This window comes from Oryctolagus cuniculus, chromosome 15 (assembly GCF_964237555.1).
Source record: "Oryctolagus cuniculus chromosome 15, mOryCun1.1, whole genome shotgun sequence".
Taxonomy (NCBI): Eukaryota; Metazoa; Chordata; class Mammalia; order Lagomorpha; family Leporidae; genus Oryctolagus; species Oryctolagus cuniculus.
The window spans coordinates 14,018,731-14,043,142 of NC_091446.1; the positions used below are offsets into that span (position 1 = coordinate 14,018,731).

Here is a 24,412-nt window from a genome sequence, read left to right on the forward strand (position 1 = left end):
TTCGCGGTGGTTTGCGAAAGACCTTGGGGCCCCCCGTGGGGCGTTACTGGACTTGGGGTGCTCAGTCTGCAAGGCAGAAACACTCGGCATAGAAAGTAAGAAGAATCGGTGATTCTAAATATAGACTTTTAAAGACTTATTCTTTGACGATAGCAAAGACTGCTATAAATGTGCGATGTCTGACATTCCACCTTAATCATTCCTTTGTAATCAGGGCATATCTTTTTTGTCTGCTTTACAATTAATCATTGCCTTTTGTAATCAAGCTGCGGTATTATTAACACTTCAATATCTGTGCAATGTGTCAGAGACCAAAGTGGTTACTAATTAAAGCTTAAACATGAAAGGCACCTTTGGGACTTCTGCATGGGGTTTTTTAAATTAAAAAATAAGATATTTCTGGTTTCCGTAGGTCAAAATATTGATATTATAATAAACATCTGAATTTATTTCTGAATGTAAAATAGACATTGGTTAAACTTTAAAAAGTAATTTCTAGTTAGAATGTATTTATAATTGAGGAAAATAATGTAAAACTAAAGTGTCATGTCATCTTATATATGTAAAATAAGGTACATGTAAGTTATTGCATCCCAACAGAGTTAGTTACTATCTCTTTAATACTGTAGTATAATTTAAATTTCAACCTAGTCCTAATTCACATTTCCAACTTAATTCCGTTATCATGCAGGCATAAAACTTAATTCTTTCTTTCGTTCCTTCTCTCTCTTTCATTATGTGAAAAAGTGAGAAAGAGAGAGAGTGAGAGAACGTCCATCTGCTGGCTCCCTTCCAAAATGGCCACAACAGCCAGGGCTAAAGTCAGGAGCCAGGAACTCCATCTGGGTCTCCCTCTGCTTCTTTTCCTAAGTGCGTTAACAGGGAGCTGGATCAGAAGCTTGAGTAACCAGGGCCTGACCCAGGCACTTTGATATAGGATGAGGGCATCGCAAGTGGTAGCTTAACCTGCTGAGCCACAACACCCACCCTATAAAACTTATTTTTAACATGATTATGAAAGAATACATACCGGAGGTTGGCATTGTGGCGCAGCGAGTTAAGCTGCCACCCACAACACTGGCATCTTATATTAGGGTGCCAGTTGGAGTTTTGGCTGTTCTGCATCCTATCTGCCAACTTGCTAATGTGCCTGGGAACGCTGGGAAAGGTGGTCCAAGCACTCAGGCCCCTGCCATACTTGTGGGATACCTGGATGGAGTTCCAGGCTCTTGGCTTGGCAAGGCCCAGCCCCTGCTGTCGTGGCCGTTTGGGGAGTGAACCAGAAGATAGAAGATTCTCTGTCTCTCCCTACATCTCTCTCTGTCTCTGTCTTTTCCTTTGTTCCCTGCCCCCATCCCGTGCCAAGAAAACTTTATTTAAGGTATACAAACTTCATGCATTTCGTAAATACAACTTCAGGAACATACTGATTCTTCCCACCATACCTGCATTCCCACTCCACTTCCTCTTCCCTCCCATATTCCCATTCTTATTTTTCACTATGATCTATTTTCAATTAACTTTATACATATAAGATTAACTCTATACTAAGTAAAGAGCTCAGCAAATAGTACGGAAAAAAATACCATTTCTCAATAGTCAAGACAAGGGCTGCTCAAAGTCATCACATCTCAAAGTGTCAATTTCAATTCGATAGATTACCTTTTAGGTGCTCTATTTGTTACTACAAATCAGTGAGACATTTGGTATTTGTCCTTTTGGGACCGGTTTATTTGACTAAGTATAATGTTTTCTGGTTTCATCCATTTTGTTACAAACAACAGGATTTCTTTTTTTACCATTGTATTATATTATAAGGTATACGTATCCCATAATTTCTTTGTCCTGTTTTCAGTTGACAGACATTTGGGCTGATTCCATATCTTAGCTGTTGTGAATGGAGGTACAGATAACTCTTTCCTATGCTGATTTCATTTTGTTTGGGTAAATTCCCAGGAATGGGATGGATAGGTCATATGGTAGGTCTCTATTCAGATTTCTGAGGTATCTCCTTACTGTCTTCCACAGTGACTGTACCATTTTACATTCCCACCAATGGTGGACTACAGCCAGCATTTGTTGTTTGTTGATTTCTGTATGAAAGTCATTCTTACCAGGGTGAGGTGAAACCTCATTGTGGTTTTGATTTGCATTTCCCTAATGGCTAATGATCCAGAAAATTTTTCTATGTGTCTGTTGTGCCCTGTAAGTAGGTGCATATGTTTATTATAGTTATATCTTCCTGCTGAATTGATCCCTTAATAATTATATAATGCCTTTCTTTGTCTTTTTTAACAGTTTTGTGTTAAAGTCTATTTTGTCTGATATTAGGATAAATACACCAGCTCTTTTTTAGTTTCTGATAGCATGGAATATCTTTTTCCATTCTTTCAATTTCAGTCTGCATGTATATTTGTTGGTGAGATGTGTTTCTTGTAGGTAGCAAATAGTTGGGTTTTGTTTTTTAATCCATTCAGCAAGCTGTATCTTTTAACTGGAGAGTTGAGTCATTTACATTCAAGATGACTATTGATAAGTAATGACTTGGCCCTGTCATTTTTCCGTAAATATTCCCATTATTTACTTTGGATTTCCTTTGTACTTTTACTGGGAGATTTTCTGCCTTCACCATCTTTCATAGTGATGACCATGCTTCTGTGTTTCTGTGTGTAGCACATCTTTAAGCATCTTTTTGTAAGGCTGGATTAGTGGTGACAAATTCAATTTCTGTTAGTTATGGAAGGTCTTTATTTCACCTTCATTCACAAATGAGAGCTTTGCAGGGTACCATATTCTGGGTTGATAGTTTTTTTCTCTTAAGACTTAGAATATATCTCACCATTCTCTCCTAGCCTATAGGATTTCTGATGAGAAGTCAGCTGTGAGTCTAATTGGAGAGCCTCTGAAAGTTATTTGGCATTTCATGCATATTTTAGAATCTTTTATTTGTTTTAATGTGGAGAGTTTGACTACAACGTGTCATGGTGAAGATTTTTTCTGGTCATGTCTATTAGGAGTTCTATATGCTTTCTCTACTTGGACATCCCTTTCTTTTTCCAAATTAGGGAATTTTTCTGTAATTATTTTGCTCAAAAGGCCTTCTAATCCATTCTCTCTTTCTACACCTTCAGGAGCTCCTAAGACCTGTATGTTGGATCATTTGATAGTATGCCATAAATCTCCAACACTGTTTTTCAGCTTTATAATTTCTTCTTTTTTATTTTTGTTCTGACTATAAAATTTCCAGAGATTTGTCTTCTAACTCAAATATTCTTTCTCCTGCCTCACTGAGTCTGTTGTTAAGGCTTTCCACTGCATTTTTTTAATTCTTGTATTGAATTCTTTATTTATAATATTTCATTTTGAATTCTCTCTGAAAATCTCAATTTTGTGGAAAAAATTTCATTCATGCCATGTATGGATTTCTTTAATTCATGGATTTGCTTCTGGTTACATCTAAGTATTCCCACAATCAATTTCTCGAATTCTTTTTCAGCATTTCTTCAATCTTCACATTCTAATATTGAAGCGGTTTTGTGTTCCTTTCAGGGTATCGTGTTTTATTCCTTATTCTTGTTTCTTGAATCTCTTCATTTATTTTTAGGCATTTGTGGAGATGCTTATTTTTTCCCCCTGTGTTGGCTTTTATTTTTGGACTCTGCCTCTGTGGTTTGGTGGAATGTCTGCTCCTTCAGGGAATACCCAGAGGCATGTGCTAGGTGTGGCCAGGATCTCTGTTTAGTGCTCCAGGGTGAGGGAAGTGTCCAAGGAGACACCCAAGTTAGGCATGTTAAATCTCCTCTTTTTTTAATCAGAGAGGAGGGTTGATCAACTCTGTTGACAAAGTCTCAGGCTCACCTCCTCTCTTCCAAGGAGACCAGTGCCTGCATGGGTGCACTATTTATCTGCACTGCCATAAGAACCACACAAAGGATCCATGCTGTCCTCAGTGTGAGCATGGATCCTGCAGCAATGACTTTCACCAGGCGATCAGGGAGACCTGAGTGTGTGGAGCCACCCACAGCGACTGCACCAAGACCCAGCCACACCCTTCACCCAAGGCAGCGTTTTCACAGTCCATCCCTGCACACAAGGCTCCCACAGTCACAAGCACCCAGCTCTCTGTCAGTTCTCCTGGCCAGACTCAGGCGTCTCCCTCAGCTGGTTGCTGGGCACATGAACCCAAGCTGGTGCAGCTGTTCCTATGTCCAAAATGGTGCCCACCTGCTCCACTATTTACAGGATGCAGTGCTGGCTGGCCAAGGAGAGAGAAATGTGTCTCTTTTTCTTTTTTTTTTTTTTTTCCCTCTAGGTTGATAGGTCACTGTCCCCCTGCTGGACTCCACGCTGGACTCATGCCAGGCTCTTCTCATGGGTTTATCACCAGTGGCTTGGGCTGTAGCACTCTGGTCTCACCTCCCTCTCCAAAGCTAGTGCTGAGGCTCTCAGATGCTGGAGTCCTATGTTGTGGGCGTCCACACCCTCAGCATGGGTCCACAGTGTCCCTCTAATTTGCATTGAATTTCCTCTGCAGTTTTTTCCCTAACTCTTCCCTGAGATTGCACTCTATCCACTTTTTTTTTTTAAACTATCTTCCCCTAGACTAGAGCATTAAGCTCCCTCCCTAGTCCCCCATCTTGGAATAGCCTGCCTTTCAAACAATTTATTTAAAATTTTTTAAAAATACATATTGAGACATGTAGGGGCCAACGCTGTGGCATAGTAGGTGATGCTGTTACCAGCAGGCCAGTATCCCATATGGATGCTGGTTGGTGTCCTGGCTGTTCCACTTCCAATCCAGCTCTCTGCTAGTGCCTGGGAAAGCAGTGGAAAATAGCCCAAGTCCTTGGACCCCTGTACACACTTGGGAGACCCGGAAGAAGCTCCTGGTTTCTGGCTTCAAATTGGCCTAACTCTGGTCATTGTAGCCATTTGGAGAATAACCAGTGATGAAACACTTCTCTATCTCTCTGCCTCTCTGTCACTCTGCCTTTCAAATAAATAAATCTTTTTTTTTTTAAAGTATAATGAAACAGGAAAGAATTACCCATGAGCATATTATTCATAAGTCAATATTAATGAAATGTTGGCTGTTGCCTTCCAGGTAACCCTCCTCAACTAACACTTTTTTTTTTACTAACTTGAAAAGATTGTGAATAAATTATTATTATTATTATTATTATTATTCATTATTGCATATTTGCCATGTAACATTTGAAGCATTATATCTGTTATATACAATAGCTTTTGCGATCACCTTCATAGAATAACTGAGGAAACTGAAACACGAAACAATTAAGTATCTTGTCAAAGTTGTAGACCTAGTATATGGCAGACTGAGAACTGAAACCAAGAAATCTGATATCAGAAGCCATGAATTTAATTTTGGATTCTGCTATTATTTTCTCTTATTACATCCTAAGTGTTTTACTGTTGCATTGAAAACTCTTCATAAATACATTTTTATAATTTGGTTATCCTCTGTCATCCAGATGCATGTGTAAAATTCAGATATACAGAAATCAATTTAACTATTTCGTCTGTTCAAGGATGGAAAACAAAGCTGAAATTGTGAATCGAAACCTTTCCTATGAGCACTCATCTGGAGATTTATGAATGGTGCCGTGAAGGCTATCAAAGAAAAGAGCTTCCAGAAGATAAATTACATTACTAATTAATATGACTGCCTTCAGAATTATTTCCCATGGACTTGCACAGGAAGCATCTTCACAAGGAGGCTGCCTTTCAAAAGTGTGCTGCTATTTAACATTCCAGCTTTATTAGTTACATTCAGACTCACATTTATTATTTAACATGCTCTTTCTGAACTGACACTTGGCAGAGGGAAATTTGGGCAGCCTATGGGGAGCCCAGTGGCCTCACTCACACAGGAACATGGAGAGGGAACCGCTGGAAGGTCAGGAAAGGGGCTGTGGAGAGAAACAGCTTCCTCACCTTCTGCAGTTGTCTGGTTCACATCCCAGAATATTTTGGTGATTTCACATTTCAAGTTAGAATCTTCTTGGAAGTACCACAACTAGAGACATTAGCTGAATTTAAATTCTTTTTGTTGTTGTTGAAGCAAACATGATTATGCAAGCCCATAGTTCGTATTTTAGGTTTTATGCTAATAAATAAAAGTAACACATTAAGATAGTAAAATGCTACTATCATATATCTAGCTTTATTCATACATTTTCTGGAGTGTTAAGATTTTTTTCTTACAGCTGTATATGCTGATGACATCCTATAATATTCAGAGCAAGAGCTGCATTGCTGAAATTTATGCCAGATAAAAATGGTATACGACATGATAAAACGTGGGTGAACTATTTTCAGAAAATGTTTCTCACAAGTCTGAAAAAAAGAAATGATTCATTCAACAACTGTTTAATGAGTTTCTGCTTTTCATTCAACATTCATTCAACAAATATTATTGAACATCTCTTATGTGCCATATTAGAGAAACAACAATAAGATTTAATAAAAACAAAACTACATAGAAAACATTTTTCTTCCCCTGGATATTTCTACCTCATTGGAGAATTATTGTATTTTTCAGCATTTTGGCAGCAGAATAAACAACTGCTTTCAGATGTTTCAACAGATGTTCCTTAGAAAGAAAGCCAATTATTTGCATTATGATACCCACATATGATTCTCAGATCCAGACTTTCCATCTGTACATATTTCATTGAATTGCATACCTATGGAATATAAAAATTGAGATCACTCGTTGTCTCTCAACCTCAGATTTTTGTTCATAATAATACCAGCACCTGGGGTATTGAGCCATAGATAATTGCCTTGCTGGAAGTCCTTATATAAGCCTGTGTTGCTCTCGTGATTTAAAATACGTCTCATCTCCTTTCTAAGATTGATGACTTCCCTAAATTCTAAACTAGGCTTGCAAATACCCACTAGCCCAGGGCATATGCAATGGAAAGAAGAAAAGTAATCCATTTATTTTATGTTTTGCTTAGGGCATCTACCACAAAGAAAAAAAAAAAAATGAATGGGTTCAACCAAGTTTAACAACCATTTATTGAGTAGCTACTAAGTATAAAATTCTGAGTAGAACAGAGCATACAAAATCACAAATTTATAGATCCTGCCCTCCTGGAGTTTGTAATCTATCAAGTGGGACATAGCATGCACAAATAAGTCCTGGGCAGGATCTGCACATTGAGAATAAGGCAGAGGATTAACGATTGAGTTTGGCAGAGGTGATGTGGAAGACTTATCAGTAGAGGATAAGAGTATGAGTTAGATTTCAAAGGAGAGTGGAACTTCAGTACACAAAACATAAGGGAAGAAAAAAAAAACAGGAAGTTAGATGGGGTCAAAATTTGTGTGGCGTTGAACATTTTCACAAATAGCATGGAGAACCATGTGGTGTTGAGCAGGTGACTGACACGTCAGAGTGCTTTGAGCAGTCGCTTCTGGAGTGGGTTAGAAGCACTACATGTATTGAACAACTTGCTATCTTATCTGTTTGGATTGCTGTAACAAAATACCATGAAACAGGAAGCTTCAGAATGATGCAAACGTGTTTCTCGAGGTTCTGGTGGCTGGGAAGTCCAAGAACAAGACGCCAGCGATTCTGTGTTGGGTGAGGACCCTCTTCTGGTCCATGGGAGGCATCTTCTTGCTTCATCCTGACATGGTAGAAGGGATGAGCTAGCATTCTGCAGTCCGTCTTCAAAGGACACAATCCCACTCATGAAGGCCCTGCCCTTATGTCTTAATCGCATCCCCAAAGCCCCAGCTCTTTATTCCATCACTTTAGGGGCTAGGATTTCAACATAGGAGTTGAAGTGGACACACACAGATACTCAAGCAATAGCATTCATTGTGTGCAATTTTTTACAGAGACCTTCACATATGTTAATTCTTTTGATCAACCCAACAATCCTTTGAGATGAAAGCTTTTGTTCTTTGGGGGACTGAGGCGGAGAAGCTAAGAGACACGACTAAGGTCACATACAGAAGCTAGAAAATAGCAGAATTGGGGCCGGCGCTGTGGTGCAGTAGGTTAATCCTCCGCCTGTGGCGCCAGCATCCCATATGGGCACTGGTTCTAGTCCCGGCTGCTCCTCTCTCAATCCAGCTCTCTGCTGTGGCCTGGGAAGGCAGTAAAAGATGGCCCAAGTCCTTGGGCCCCTGCAACCACATGGGAGACCGGGAAGAAGCACCTGGCTCCTGGCTTTGGATTGACGCAGCTCTGGTTGTTGTAGCCATATGGGGAGTGAACCAGCGGAAGGAAGACCTGTCTCTCCCTCTCACTGTCTGTGACTCTCAAATAAATAAGTAAAATCTTAAAAAAAAAAGAAAATAGTAGAATCAAGATTTGAACACTGATGGTCTCTCAACCACTTCACTTTGCTGTCTCTACATACTACAGGTTGGAGACAATGAGACTATTTCAGTGGCTGTGTTTTGTTTCAAGGCGGATAAGTTTTCTAAAATCTGCTTATTGCCAGTAAATTAATATTTTTTCAGAATGCAGTGCATCTGTAATGAATTAAAATAAAATGTGACTTAAGGAAAAATAATTGAGGATGAATCATGCCTCGTTGAAAATGTTTATTTAACCAGCTGCGAATCTTATATGTAAAACTGAAAATGAAATTCATACACAAAATATTATATTAATTTCCTAATTGCTTTCCAGAGCTGCTGTGACAAAGTACTACAACTGAGTGTTTTAGAATAAAAATTTATTCTCTCCAATATCAAGCTATTTGCCCAGTTGATTCCTTCTGGGTGTTCTTAGGGAGAATCTGATTCTTGTCTTTCCCAAGCTTTTGGTCCTTGCTGATATTCTTGGCTTATAGGCACATATTTCAATCTCAGTCTCTGCTACCACTTGGTCTCTGTCTCTTTATCTTTTCTCCTTGGAAAGGTAAACACATTGTATAAAAGCTGTATATTACTCCTGTAGGACCTTGTCTTAACTAATTACATCTGCAAATGACTTTATTTCCAAGGTAATGTTCTGAGGTATTGAAAGTTAGAATCTCAACATATATTTTTGGAGGTATAATTCAAGCCATAAGATTTAATTTAAAGATTAAATTGTAGGAAATAATTGTGATTTCTATTAAACAAATTAAATAAGATAGATTTATTTTATTGTAGTCAAAATATTTTTAGTGCTTTAACGCGCTTTGGAAAACATTTCGTTCGATCCTTTTGTTTTATGGGTGTGAGTCTTGGGGCCGGGTAAGTTGATGAATTTCTCTATGTTACATATGTAATTAATACCAGTGGTAAGTCTAGAACCTTTCCCTAATTTCTTCTGTTCTAATACAAGATCTCTTTCAGTCACTAGTGGCTTTGAACCACTTTAGTTAAAGCAACTCCTTTTTTATCTCGTTTCTATGTTGAACTTCCAAAGCAAGGAGACACATGCAATAAGCAGGCTGCAGAGCCCGCCAGCAGCAATTCATTCAGTTCAGGGACACTTCCCATTAAAGAGATTAGATAGATGATAAATAGGTAGATGACAAAACACACATGAAAGCATAATGTACACACATGCATGACAAAATGAGGTAAGCATAAACTCTCTTTTTGAAAAAGATTTATTTATTTGAAAGAGTTAGAGAGAGAGAGAGAAAGAGACAGAAAGAGAGAGAGAGAGAGAGCGATCTTCTGGTTCATTCCTCAGATGGCAAGGGCTGAAGAAAGCCGAAGCCAGAAGCCAGGAGCTTCATCCAGATTTGCCACATGAGTAATAGGGACCAAAACACTTGGCCAATCTTCTGCTGCTTTTCTCAGGCCATTAACAGGGAGCTGGGGGGCCGACGCTGTGGCTCACTTGGTTAATCCTCCACTTGCGATGTCGGCATCCCATATGGGTGCCAGGTGCTTGGGTCCCTGCACCCACGTGGGAGACTAGGGAGAAGTACCTGGCTCCTGGCTTCAGATTGGCACAGCGCCGGCATGGCGGCCATTTGGGGAGTGAACCAGTGGAAGGAAGACCTTTCTCTCTGTCTTTCTCTCTCTCACTGTCTATAGCTCTATCTGTCAAATAAATTAAAACACACACACACACACACACACACAGGGAGCTGGATCTGAAGTAGAGCATCTAGGACTCAAAGCCGGTACTGTATGGAATGCTGGCATCAAGGATGGTGGCTTTACTCTCTACACCATAATGCCCACTCCAGCATAAATTCTTTTTTTTTTTTTTCAAGATTCATTTATTCACTTGAAAGGCAGAGTTACACACACACACATACACACACACATGCACGCAGTGGGGGAGAGAGAGAGAGAGAGAAGTCTTCCACCCATTGGCACTTTCCAAATGGCTGCAACAGCCCTGGGGCTGGACCAGGCCAAAGTCATGAGCCAGAGCCTCATCCAGGTCTGCTACATGGGTGCAGAGGCCCAAGCACCTGAGCCATCCTACACTGCCATCCAAGGCGCATCCGCAGGGAGCTGGATCAGAAGTGAAGCAGCGGGACTCCAACCAGTGCCCATATGAGATGGCGGTGCTGCAGACGGAGGCTTAACTGTCTATGTCATAGTGCCAGCCCCCAGCATAATTTCTTAAATGCATCAATTTGCTTTTATTTATTTATTCATTTGAGAGACAGAGTGACAGACAGGGAGCTTCCTTCTGCTGGCTTACTCCCCCAAAAGTCCTTGTTGGCCAAGGGGCCAAAGCCAGGAGCTATGAATTCAATACAGGTCTCCAATGTGAGTAGCAGGATCCCAATTATTTGAGCCATCAACTTCTGCCCCCCAGGATTTGCATTGTTAGGAAGCTGAAGCTAGGAGCCAAGGTGGGGATTGAACACAGGCACTCTTATATGGGAGGTGGGTGTTTTAGCCTTTAGTCCAAATGCCCATCCCTCAATTTTATTATCAGTCTTCTACTTTTACAACAGAAAGAGAACTGTCTACTCTTAATCACTGATTAAGCAAAGCCACCTTTTATTGGCCATGAAATATATTATGTAAAGAAATTCCATTAACACTTTACGAGATAGTAAATGAAGAATACTTGAAGGAAAACAATCTGTAGTGTGGCTGGAGAATTTGGATTCTTGGTATTGTCAGAGCCCAGGGCCCAGCGCAGGATCCAGGAAGACTGTCCCAGTGCCTCCCCAAGAAAGTAGCCTGACAGCCCCAGAAAACACAAAACAGGACTTGGAAACCACTGTTCTCCACAATGTGAATTCAGTTACTTATTCAGTAAGTATTTTGTTGGATATCTATTCATAGTATATATGTAAGGGAAATAAGAATTTGTCTTTACAAAGATGAACAAGACAAGAGGCTTGAAATCTGGCATATCAAGTTATAGTTTCCATGACAATAAATCTAAGTGGTTTGGAATTACATAGAAAGAATTGAGAGAGAAATTTAAGACTTTTTTTTCTTACCAGCTACTTATTTTAGTCATTAATATACTCTTTGCCTACCTAACAAGTTTATATTGACTTACCCACCAATAGCTGGCTCTTAGTTGAGGAATTGTAAACTGAAACCAACAATTAGTGTATTCTACTCTATATAGTCTCTCTTTATTAAAATATTTATTTCTTTGTTTGAAAGGCAGAGTGAGAGAGAGAGAGAGAGAAATGAGAAAGAGAGAGAAGGGGAGAGAGAGAGAGAGAGAGAGAAAGACATAAACTGGTTCACTCCCCAAATGGCTGCAACAGCCAGGCCTGGGCCAGGCCAAAGGCCAGAGCCAGGAACTCCATCTGGGTCCCTCACATGAGTAACAGGGGCCCAATTGCTTGGTCATCTTTTGCTACTTTCCCAGACACATTAGCAGGGAACTGGATTGGAAATAAGCTACTAGGACTCAAGCCTTCTCTGAGATGGGATGCTAGGCCTGCAAGCAGCAGTTTAACCTGCTGCTCTACAATGCTGTCCACTCTATCTAGTCTCTTATTATAATGCCTATGAATTAAGATCTCTATTAATTTATGTGAATTGGTCATAGTAACTATTTGGACATTAAGGGTGGATTTTAATATTTCTGTGACTTTCTCTGAATTATTCATAGTGATTCTTGGAAAATTTGTATAAAAATTAATGTACATATATACATATATGAATCTGGGTATCATGGATCATAAATTCTGTTTCTTCTGAAAGTACCTTGTTAAATTGATCGTTTATCAGGATTAAATCACATGATGCTTTCAATGTTTAAAAAGACTTTAGTGGCCTTAGTACAATAGTACAATGTTATAAAAATCAGACACTGCCCTTATTTTCCCTCCACAATGCCATAAATAGTTTGAAATTTTTATTGTAGTTTATATAGCTCATAAACCTCATCTTTTATTTGACATTGCAGGTGTGTTGATACCAGAATATAGAAATCCCTGTAAGGTTGCTAAAGGAAACAATTAGCATTTAAACAAAAGAGCTCATTGAGAAACATTTTAACAAGAGAATAAGCTGATTTTTTCACAGGTAATAGTAAGAATTTCTAGAATAGAATGGAATGAGTAATGAGTGAAAAGAATTTAAATATCTGAAGACATATAAAGAAATCTTGCAAAATATTAGAATTGCTAAAGAAGTTGTATATATGTCATCATTTGACATTTATTATTCTGTGCTTGTTATATCTCATCATTCTACTTACAAAACGTGTACATGCACAGTTTTCCTGAGGCATTTGATCATCTAAATTCTACCATTTCCTTTCTCAAGGCATTACTATGGAGAAAGGCAGGAAAACAGCCGAGATTCCACACTGCATTGTGCCTTAGCCTCCAGTGAATAAATGCAAGGATTGTGCACACAGGATCTAAACACTCGTAAAGAAGATTCATGGTGATGTGCTTAGAAGAAATTAATAAAACCAAAGAGAACTTGTCAGAACAATGTCCTAAAGATGATTTTATTTCAGTAATTGTTGTATTTTAAATGCTTTCATTCTCTTTTGTGATGTCTTTTATCTTACTTACAGATACTATTACTCATAAAATACGATATTTCAGTCCAGAAGGCTGTGAGTGTAAATGAAACATAATATTCTCATGGAGGAGTAGATAAGGAGATTCAGATCTCCTGTTCCACAGTGTAAGCTGATTACTGCAGGGGTCAGAAAGCTAGTTTCCACTTCCTTAAGCCCCAGCTATGCTGTGCTACATAACTCACCAAACATCTAAAGCTTTCTTTTGTTCAGTCCCGGTGTCTGATTGGCAGCCTGTCTCAAGGGTTTACAAGACGGAGGAGAAATTCTATGTCTTGAGAGTGGTGTTATGACTGTAGGGTAAATCCGTGTGGAATAACCACAAGCATCATTCAGTAAGTATTTATTGAAACCCTACTGTATACCAGGTTCTACACCACAACAGTGAACAAGATAAATGAGCTCTTTGCACTCATGGAGCCTATAGGGGCAACAAACAAAGTACACACATTCATTAATTCAATTCAAACACAGTAAGCATAGGATAGGGTCCTGCTGTAGGCAGAGTGGACCACACATTTATGACCCAAGAGTCCTCACACTGGACAGAACTTGGCATCTGCAGAACAGAGAGGAAGCCAGTGGGATGGGTGCACATATAGGGTCCTCAGAAGGCTCAGAGCCCAGTCATGCAGGGTTTTGGAAGCAATGGAAGGAATTGGACTTTATTCAAATTGCAGGGGAAGGCCATGGAAGGGTTACATGGTGAGGGATTGCACTTTAAGAATAAGAAGATGACAACGGAGCTCTGCTCACTTGGAGTGGAGGAGTGACTCCACATCACCATGGACGGGATGGAGTGTGCTGAGCCTGGTCCAGGGCTGCCCGGGCTGATGCCTGGCTGTGTGAATTTAAGCAAGTCACTGATGCCTTTCCCCCTTTGTTTCACTTGTCTCCTGTTATTTGTTTGTTTGTTTGTTTGTTTAAAGGTTTATTTTATTTATTTGAAAGAGTTACAGAGAGGTAGAGAGAGAGAGATCTTGCATCTGCTGGTTCACTCCCTAGATGGCTGCAATGGCTGGAGCTGCACCGATCCGAAGCCAGGAGCCAAGAGCTCCCTCCGTGTCTCCCACGTGGGTGCAGGGGCCCAAGGACTTGGGCCATTTTCTACTGTTTTCCCAGGCTATAGCAGAGAGCTGGATTGGAAGAGGAGCAGTCGGGATTAGAACCTGCGCCCATATGAGATGCGGCGCTTCAGGCCAGGGCTTTAACTGCTGTGCCACAGTGCCGGCCCCTTGTCTCCTGTTATTTAAAATGTGGATAAGAGAGGCAGAGTTTTTCAAAAATGAGAAAACGGGGTAGATGAAAGAAAAATAGACTAAATACTTAAACAGATGGAATTTTCAGATAGTAAATTTTAAAAAATCTATGGGTTTAATAATAAAACTCTTAAGCAAGGAGTAATCCCAGCCCACTCTCTGGAAAAGCCTCATGTAGTATACAGAGGAAAGAATTCAGAAACTTATTAGAATTGTTGCTTTGGCAACTTTGGTTGAGAATTAATCCCAGAGCCTCCAGGAAGAAAAATTCAAGAAACGTGTCAGAATCTGCTCTACATCCTTTAGATTTAGTTTTACCTACATCTGTACATGGTAGAAATTCACTGCTACACCCATTCTGACTGAGAATACAATGACATGTGTATTCCCACACTGGTCGGCAAATAGTCACTGCCCCTGTCCTCCAGTGCCAGCTGCCACTCACGCTGGCTGTCCACCCCCATGGCCATGCAGATCCACCCACAGTCAGGCATCTGCCTGGTTAACACTTGGCTTAGCAGGCCTCAAGGATCCTGTTCAGTGCCATTTCTGATAGCTCATAGGAAACCACCAGAGGCTTAAAATAATTCAGATTTGTGATCTTCTGGTCCTGGAGGCCAGAAGTCTAAAATAGGCCTTAGTGGGTTAAAATCTAGGTGTTCATATTCCTTCTGGAAGCTGTAGGAGACCATTTCTGTCCTGCCTTTTCCAGGTTATAAGAGCCGCCTGCAGCCCCTGGCTCCTGGTCTCCTGCCTCTTTCAGCATCAGTGTAGTTTCCTGAGATCTCTCTCCTGCTCCGCCACTCCTGCCTCCCTCTTATAAAGACCCTCGTGATTCCGTTGGGCCCATTCACGCATTGCATGATAACCTCCCCACCTCGGACCCTTAATTTAATCATGTTTCAAAGTCCCTTTTGCCCCATGTAGGGTAACATGTTCACGGGTCAGGGATTAAGATGCAGATATCTTGGAACCACTGTTCTGTCTACCAAGGTGGTATACTCCTGTTTTAATAGTGTATCTGAGTATATATAATAAGCTACATAAAATTCTCATAAAAATAGGTCACAAGTAAAAGATGAGATATTAGAGGAAAGAATATGAGTCATAGGGAAAAAAAAACCATAACCTAGATCCTTGTCTTAAGAACTTTCTGGAACACTGCAAACCTTTAATTTCCTCCTCTGCTATAGTAGCTACCAGTATCAAATAGATGAAATAGCCAGAGAAAGAATGCACATGTCAGGTGCAAGTCCAAACAGAGGGTAGAGGAAGAACCCAAGCAGATAAATCCCAGCAAGGACAACAGGAGACTCCAGAACCTGATGGTGAGGTCGTAGCAGATGACACTTCCAGGCCAGTCGTTTCCCAATGTGAGCTGGGGAAAGTTAGACAAAGGGAGAAAACAACAATGTGAAAGTCCTCTGCAATTTAAAGCTTGTTAATATCTATGGGTTTGATTTGAAGAGGTTGGGGATTTTTTTTTTTTTTAATTTGAGAGATACTGAGAGAGAGGAAGACAGAGAGTGAGTTCCCATTTGCTGGTTCATTTCCCCAAAGGCCCACAGTGGCAGGGTGTGGGCAGGGGCTGGAAACTGAGAGGCAGGAATTCAGTCTTGGTCTCCCATGTGGGTAGAAGGCATCACTACTGTCTCCAAGGGTCTGTATTAGCAGGAAGCTGGAGTCAGGAGCTGGAGCTGGTTTTGAACCCAGACACTCAGATGTGGGGTGCAGGAGTCTTAACTGCTGGGCTAAACACTTGCTCTCTGGGGGGAATTTCAAGATGTGTAAGGAACAGCTAATCTAGTACAGTTTAATGTGCTCTTGGAAAGTAGGAGCCATATCCAATGGGCCTTCCCATATGAAACAGTGGCTTGTGTGCAATGGGAGCCAATGTTCCAAAGTAAAATCCAGGAATGGCCAGTGCCATGGCTCACTAGGCTAATCCTCCACCTGCGGCGACAGCACCCTGGGTTCTAGTCCCGGTTGAAGTGCCAGATTCTGTCCCGGTTGCTCCTCTTCCAGTCCAGCTCTCTGCTGTGGCCTGGGAGTGCAGTGGAGGATGGTCCAGGTCCTTGGGCTCTGAACCTGCACGGGAGACCTGGAGGAAGCACCTGGCTCCTGGCTTTGGATTGGCGCAGTGCACCAGCCGCAACCTGCCGGCAATAGCGGCCAATTGGGGGGTGAACCAACGGCAAAAGGAAGACCTTTCTCTCTGTCTCTCTCTCTCTCACTAATTCTGCCTGTCAAAAAAAAAAAAAAAAAAAAAAAAACCACCAGGAGCCACAGTCAAATGCTAGTTCCATAATGGAATGCCCAGTGATCTTGTGCACACCACCAATTCCCAGCCTCCGGAAGAAGCAGGCAAATAGCAGATGCCCAAGAACTCTGTGTTAAATGAATAAACAAAAATGAATATGTGCAAAGGTTTGGTTTAAACAAGTATTTAGTATAAAAATGAACATTTTAATAACTACAAAATGCTGGAAACTTATTCTCATTTAAGGGTATTGGATTTTTTTTTTATTTTATTTTAAAGGCAGAGTTAAAGAGAGAGAGAGAGAGAGAGAGAGATCTTTCATCTGGTGCTTCACTCCTCAAATGGCCACAATGGCCAGGGCTTTGCCAGGCCAAAACCAGGAACCTGGAGCTTCTTCCAGGTCTCCCACTTGGGTGCAGGGGTCCATGCATTTGGGCCATCTTCTGCTGCTCTCCCAGGTACAATAGCAGGGAGCTGGATCAGAAGTGGGGCAGCCAGGTCTTGAACTGGCACCCATATGGGATGCTGGCATCATGGCTTAATCTGCTACACCACAACGTTAGCCCTGTGTATTGGCATTTTAATGTGCTGTATCAAAGCCTGAGTGAGCCAATGAATTTAAAGGCCTATGTTCCTGTCTATAATTTAGCAGGTAAATATAGATTTAGCAAGTAAATATAAAGGATGTCCAGTGAGATGTAAATGTCAAATAAACAATGAATAGCTTTTTAGTATAAGGGCATCCCAAATATTTCATGGCCACCTGTCTATAAAGTAATGCTGTATTGTATTGCATATCAATTATAAGTTTGTAAAGATACCGTGTTTCAAATGATGGTATTATTGAGGAGGGAAAAGGAGGTGCATCTGCCAGACTGTGCTCAGATCGGGGTAGTAGATGGTGGAGACTAGAAAAGCTTGCTTTTCTGTGAGCCAGAACCCGTGGAGTAGGACTGAGACTTGGCTTCTCGTGAATTCTGCAGAGCTACCAGGGAGCTGCGATCAGGAAGGATAAAATCTGAAGGAAGGTCAGTGAAGCAGGTAAGAGCTGCTGCATCCATATTACCCGAAGCACACAGGGTCCCCCGGGAGGCCCAGAAAGGGAGCCCCGGGGGAGGGCGAGGGTGGTCCCAGGAGAGCATTATCAGATCGCCTTAAGGAAAAAACCCCCCATCCCAGCCCCGATAGCCACTTTAATTTTATGCGCATGCTGTGCTTGCTTGGTACAGAAAACCGACTTGAGCATGATCTAGTCCTTGGTGTTCTGTCTCTCTCGTGCCTCATTGCTGGTGAAGTAATTCACTGTTTGTCTTAGACAGGGTATGCTGTTCCCGTGTTCATTTGTGACTGATCCGAAGAATTTCTATTGATGCCTTTTTTCCATCAGGCATTTTCATGCTACCTGGCTGTTAGGCCTGAAAATACCAGATGGAGCTTGGGAGCAAAGCAGACACTGTTGTCATAGAAACGAGATGCTATCCCAGCTCTGTGCAGCTGCCATATTTTTTTTTTCTTTCTTGTTTCCTTTTACTGAGAGGAGTTCTGATAGGAACAAATACTGATAAAATATAGATACCTGCCCACACACTCACCTACCTTGGAATGCGCCCATTACTAATACGTCCCTCGATGTACTGACAGCCATGAAAAAAAAAAAATGACTTAATTTCTGGGTCTTCTCATCAGAGCACTACTGGTAAGCCGCTGCTTTGACATCATCTTCTTCCCTTAAATGGTGCTGATGCATTTGTGCTGTCCCCAGATGAGACAACATGCCTTCCAGCCAGGGAAGCCCCAGCTTTGCCTTTCCTGGAAAGGCACCTAAGTGTTGTAGTCACTGTGCAATGTCTGTGTTCAGCAGGAGGGTGCAAAGTCATCGGCGAGACCCCGAATTTCACACTGTGGCAAGCAGGATGCTGAGCACCCGGAAGGGGCGGGGTGGATTCCTGTGCTCCAGGTCCAGACTTGAGGGATGCCGTCATTGGCCGTGGGCCCTAGCTGCCGCCTCGCCTCTCTGGCAGTAATGGGATCCTCCTCGCACTCAGCACAGGTTGGAGGAGGAGGCAATGCTGTTTTCCAGAGGCAAGGCTGCTTGCATGTCCCTCGTCAGTTGGACACAGGTTAAATCCTATGCCTTAAAGCTCTGGCTTGAAGAGTTGCTATTGAAATGGAAGTGGTTTGGGGCAGGGTTTTGTGTTAGTTTCCTTTTGCTGCTGTCACAAACTACCACACATTGAGTGGTACACGTTTATTCCCCTAGAGTCCCAAGGGTCAGAAGCCCAAAATCAGTTTCACTGGAGTAAAGTCAAGACGCGAGCAGGTGAGCAGGTCTGGTTCCTCTCTTTCCTCACCTTCCCCCACCCCAAGAGCCTTCCTTGCCCGCTGGGTCACAACTCATTCTTCCATCTTTAAGGGTGGCAGTGTTGCCTCTTGCCCCTGTCATCTCTTGGCCTCCTCCTCTGTGTCAGACATCCCCCTGCCTCCATCTTCCAAACACACTTTGATCTCATTCAAGGCCGCCCACCCGGGTAATCCCAGATAATCCCCCATCCCAAGCATCCTGATCTTATCATCACCTCTACCACCTCCCTCTTGCCATATAAGGTGTTCCACCATTCACAAGTGCCAGGGATCAGGATACGAGTATCTGGGGGAAGGGGCATCAGTTAGCCTGCCTCAGCGCCCAAGCTCAGAAAGCTTATCAAAAGTGAGGATTTTCAGGCTGTGCATGGGGCTTATCCTAGCAAGCTTGTCTTAGCGAGGGGGCCTGGGATGCCCTGTCTCTAACACTCCCTCAAGTGGCTCCACTGACAAGCTCTGCCAGAAGCTTTTCCAGGCTTTTTCCAACGTGTGCAGTGATGACTTGGTAACACGGTGGTTGGATTTCCTGGATGAGATCCAGGGTCAGTGAGGGTGTGTGGGGAGATGTGTTTGTTTGGAAACTTGGAAGGTCATAGCATCCGCCGAGGTTCACAACACTCGCACGGAATAGCTTTGGCCCAGCAACTTGTCCATTTAATGGTTAGGACACCAAAATGGTTTGCTAATGCCTCCCTAGGCCTTTAACCCTATGAAATATGCATTGTGATTTCTGGGATCAGCTGGTGCTTCTTTTCCTTAAAGGGTCTTTTCCACTTCCTGCCTCACACGTTCTTTTCCTTCCTAGATGCTTCCAGTTGCCCTCACAGCCCTTGAAGTTGCCTATTTTGCCTACTTTAAGAAAAATGGCTATGGCACAGGAAAAAACCCACACAGTATCTTTAGAAAAACTGTAAATATTTCATCATTTCTTACTATACATACATTATTAACTCTGTAATGTAAATATTTTATGGCCTGCAACTGGCAATTTTGGAATATATTGGTATGTTTGGCGAACTGCGGTTCAGTTAAGAGTCCTACACCGCATACGCAGCTCATATTTAAGTTGCATAACTCTTTTAAAAGCATTTAACTCTCAGAATTAAGGGAGTAACAAAATCTATTTTTTAAAGGCGCTGAAGGACCAAACTCAGAACCTGAGTTTTATTTCTGTAAAAAGAGAAAGTTGGAGACTACAAGAGCCCAGGGCGTCCATCCTCTGTGGGATAACAGCACCCTAGTGGATCTAACTTCATCCAGTGGAGAGAGGAGGCAGGCATACCCACAACCAGCTCATTAGAATGTCCATAATCGGGGTGGAAGTGGAATATGAGAAGAGTTTTCTGCCCTTTTGCCATACACAAAAGGGCAGAAAATCTTCCCATCTTTAAGGTAAGTATTTGGAGTTGCTCTTAGGACAAGATAATCTTCCATTAAATAAAATGACTACATCTCAGGACATTTAAACCAGATTTTCAAATATAGACCTAAACTGTTGGGAGAATTTTTTTTTCTTTTTTTTAATTCCAGTGACTCTCCAATACCGAGGTCATGGAAGCTGCCATCGTTCTAAATTACAGCCCATTTCAGAGGTTGGCTGTAAGCCAGGAGGTTGCATTATTCCAAATTGCCTGTCAAAAACTGTCAAAACACTGCCATTATCAAAAACTAGTCCTTTTAAATAATTTTCTCACTCTTCGCCTGAAACTTTACTGGCATTGAGCCTTAATGTCATAGCTTATAGGCATAGGAAGTGAAAATCTTTCAGAAGAGAAGTGGCAAAAATAAATAAATAAATAAATAAATAAAAAAGCAAACCCAAAGTGAAAACATTATCCCAGGCAGAGAGCAATATACAAAATTTTAGGCAGAAAATTGCATCAGATTTTCAGATGTTATACCCCATAAAGTAGTAGCTATTACTGATCTACTTGCAAAATGGTGGCCAAAGGATGCAGAAAGATTGAATCTAAATAGTTTGATCTTTTTTTTTCATGTTTAACATGTGGAAAGAATTCTATTGTTTCTGTTCTCCACATTTTTTTTATTTGTCCTTTCCTACCAAATTGCTAATTCGCATGTTGTCTCTTCCATGTGACCACAGTCTATTTCCTTCATTTTAGAAATATGGATATTGACACCCCAACAGCTGGCTTTTACCCATAGGTTTATGATAAATCTGAAGCTGAACCTGTGCTCTTTTCCCTCCAGATTTATTAAAGTCTATTTGAAAAATACAATTTATTGGGTCCTGCGCTGTGGCTCAGCAGATTAACGCCCTGGCCTGAAGCACCAGCATCCCATATGGGCACCAGTTCTAGTCCCGACTGCTCCTCTTCCAATCCAGCTCTCTGTTATGGCCTGGGAAAGCAGTGGAAGATGGCCCAAGTCCTTGGGCCTCTGCACCCATGTGGGAGACCTGGAGGAAGCTCCTGGTTCCTGGCTTTGGATTGGCTCAGCTCTGGCCATTGCGGCCATCTGGGGGAGTGAACCAACGGATGGAAGACCTCTCTCTCTGTCTCTACCTCTCTCTGTAACTCTGTCAAATAAATAAAATAAATCTTAAAAAAGAAAAATAAAATTTATTTAAGGTGAAAAGCATAATAATTTTATACATATATACCTATTGTGCAATGGTCACATTCAAGCAAATTACATATTCATTATTTCATATAGTTGCTTCTCTGTGTGTGTTTATGTGTGTATGTGTGGCAAGAACACTTAAGGTCTGCCCTGCTAGCGTATCAAGGGTACAGTACAGTATTGTACTTATAGTCACCTTAATGTACATTAGCTCTCCCAAACTTATTCCTCCTATGTAACAGTTACATCCTATGGAACTGAAACTTCATACATTTTCATTTACATCTCAGATTTTCCCAACCCCAACCCCTGACAACCACCATTCTACTCTCTTTTTTATGATTTGACTTTTTTAGATTTCACAAGAGGGAGTCCTCAAAAAATTAATGGTAAATGCATATTATGAAAAAGCTATGCATAGCTTTCAAAAATTTTTTCACTATGACAAACTTACCTTTTCATTTCAATTTTCTATGAACTTTTTGAAGTCAAAAGTGAAAGCATGCAATATCATTTTCCTATGTCTGGTTTATTTCACTTAGCATCTTGTCCAAGTTCATTCACATTGACTCAAATGGTGACATTTCTTCTTTTTAAGGGCTGAATAATATTCCATTGTGTATATATAGCATGTTTTCTTTACTCGTTCATCTGTTGATAGACACTAGATTGTTTCCATATCTTGACTACTGTGAATAATGCTGCAAAGAACATATTGTAAATTGGTATAGCCATTATGGGAAAGAGTGTGGAGGTTCCTCAAATAAGAACTACCAGTTGGTCACAATCCCACTTCCGGATATATTCACAAAAGAATGGAATCAGTTTCTTGGAGAGATTTATACACTCCTTGTATCCTTTTAAATATACTTCCCAATTCTCTTTTTAATATAAAGGAAATCCATCTCCTTTATATTCTCTTCTCCACTTTTAGACTCCAGAATTCTACCATTTGAATTAGAACAAATTCCTTCAAAAAGAAAACTCTCCACCGTTTGCATTCTCTTGCATATAGAACTTGATCTTGGCCAGCACTGTGGCTCACTAGGCTAATCCTCCTCCTACTCCTCCTGCAGCGCACTGGGTTCTAGTCCCGGTCAGGGCCGGATTCTGCCCCGGTTGCTCCTCTTCCAGTCCAGCTCTCTGCTGTGGCGTGGGAAGACCTTGGAGGATGGCCCAGGTCCCTGGGCCCTGCACCCACATGGGAGACCAGGAGGAGGCACCTGGCTCCTGGCTTCGGATCAGCACAGCGCGCCGGTCGCAATGCGCCGGTCGCAACGCGCCGCCTGTGGCGGCCACTTGGGGAGTGAACCAACGGAAAAAGGAAGACCTTTCTCTCTGTCTCTCTCTCTCTCTCTCACTGTCTAACTCTGTCTGTCAAAAAAAAAAAAAAAAAGAATTTGATCTTACAACTTTAATTCTAGTGAAGAATTTCAGCATTTCAGCAACTATTCTGTTTAAGACCATTTATCTTTCAAACAGTATAAGATGACAAAATATTTTAGAGAGACTGCACTTATTTTGAGGCAATACAATTCATGCAACAAATTAGGAAATCAACAGGGTAATTCAGTCCCATAATCATTGTGACAGTTGTATTTGTCAACAACTAGTTTTTGGAAGAAATGAAACTCAAAGAAAATACATAGCTTCCAAATTCAGACAAAGAGATGCATACGAAAATTCCTGAGACCCTCAGTTGTATATCATAGAGAAAATTTGATTTGCAGGTGAATTCTTTTAACAGATAGACAATGCTTTGAGCAAATGTTGCATGAAGATGTTTCAAAATAGATCTGCAGCATCTGATGCTGCCAGTAATATATGTAATGGTGCTTGATCTCATTAGAAGCAGCTCAAACTCTTCAGCTACCATAAAATACAAATTGTAATCAGCACATTCTTTGGAGCAATATATCTGTCTGACCCAACTTCTGCTCTGCAGTTAACAATTTTGCTTTAATCCATGAAAAAAGAAATTCCCATCATCTCTAAGTTGTGCAAACAGATTCCCTAAAGATCACACTTACATCGAGTTTTCGTGTGTTGTTCTGTGTTCTACAGCAATAGCTAGAGCTTGGGAAATGTTTTTTTTTTTTTATCTTTTATTTAATGAATATAAATTTCCAAAGTACGACTCATGGGTTACAATGGCTTTCCCCCCCATACCGTCCCTCCCACCCACAATCCTCCCCTTTCCCACTCCCTCTCCCCTTCCATTCACATCAAGATTCATTTTCGATTATCTTAATATACAGAAGATCCGCTTAGTATACCTTAAGTATGGATTTCAACAGTTTGTTCCCACACAGAAACATAAGGTGAAAAATAATAGATGATTTTTTTTTAAATGATGATGAAATCAGATCAGACCTATTGTCATGTTTAATCCTAGTGAGAGTCAAGTTGGGAATTGATAATTTCTTTTTTTTTTTTTTTTTTTTTTTTTTACAGAAGATCAGTTTAGTGTACATTAAGTAAAGATTTCAATCGTTTGCACCCCCATAGAAACACAAAGTGAAATATACTGTTTGAGTACTCGTTATAGCATTAAGCCTCAGTGTACAGCACATTAAGGACAGAGATCCTACATGAGGAGTAAGTGCACAGTGACTCCTGTTGTTGACTTTACAAATTGACACTCCTGTTTATGGCATCAATAATCTCCCTATGCACCAGTCATGAGTTTCCAAGGCTATGGAAGCCCCTTGAGTTCTCCGACTCTTATCTTGTTTAGACAAGGTCATAGTCAAAGTGGAGGTTCTCTCCTCCCTTCAGAGAAAGGCACCTCCCTCTTTGAAGACCTGTTCTTTCCACTGGGATCTCACTCACAGAGATCTTTTTGCCAGAGTGTCTTGGCTTTCCATGCCTGAAATACTCTCATGGGCTTTTCAGCCAGATCCGAGTGCCTTTAGGGCTGATTCTGAGGCCAGAGTGCTATTTAGGACATCCGCCATTCTATGAGTCTGCTGAGTATCTCACTTCCCATGTTGG

General features: G+C 41.2%; 1 long non-coding RNA gene across 1 annotated transcript; it reads left to right on the forward strand.

Moving 5' to 3' along the window:
* The first annotated feature begins 4 nt into the window (after window positions 1-4).
* LOC127484246 (uncharacterized) lies at window positions 5-12,849 on the forward strand. Its single transcript, XR_007911129.2, has 4 exons — window positions 5-95; window positions 11,077-11,211; window positions 12,329-12,447; window positions 12,691-12,849. It is a non-coding gene; the product is annotated as an uncharacterized lncRNA (long non-coding RNA).
* Window positions 12,850-24,412: the final 11,563 nt, after the last annotated feature.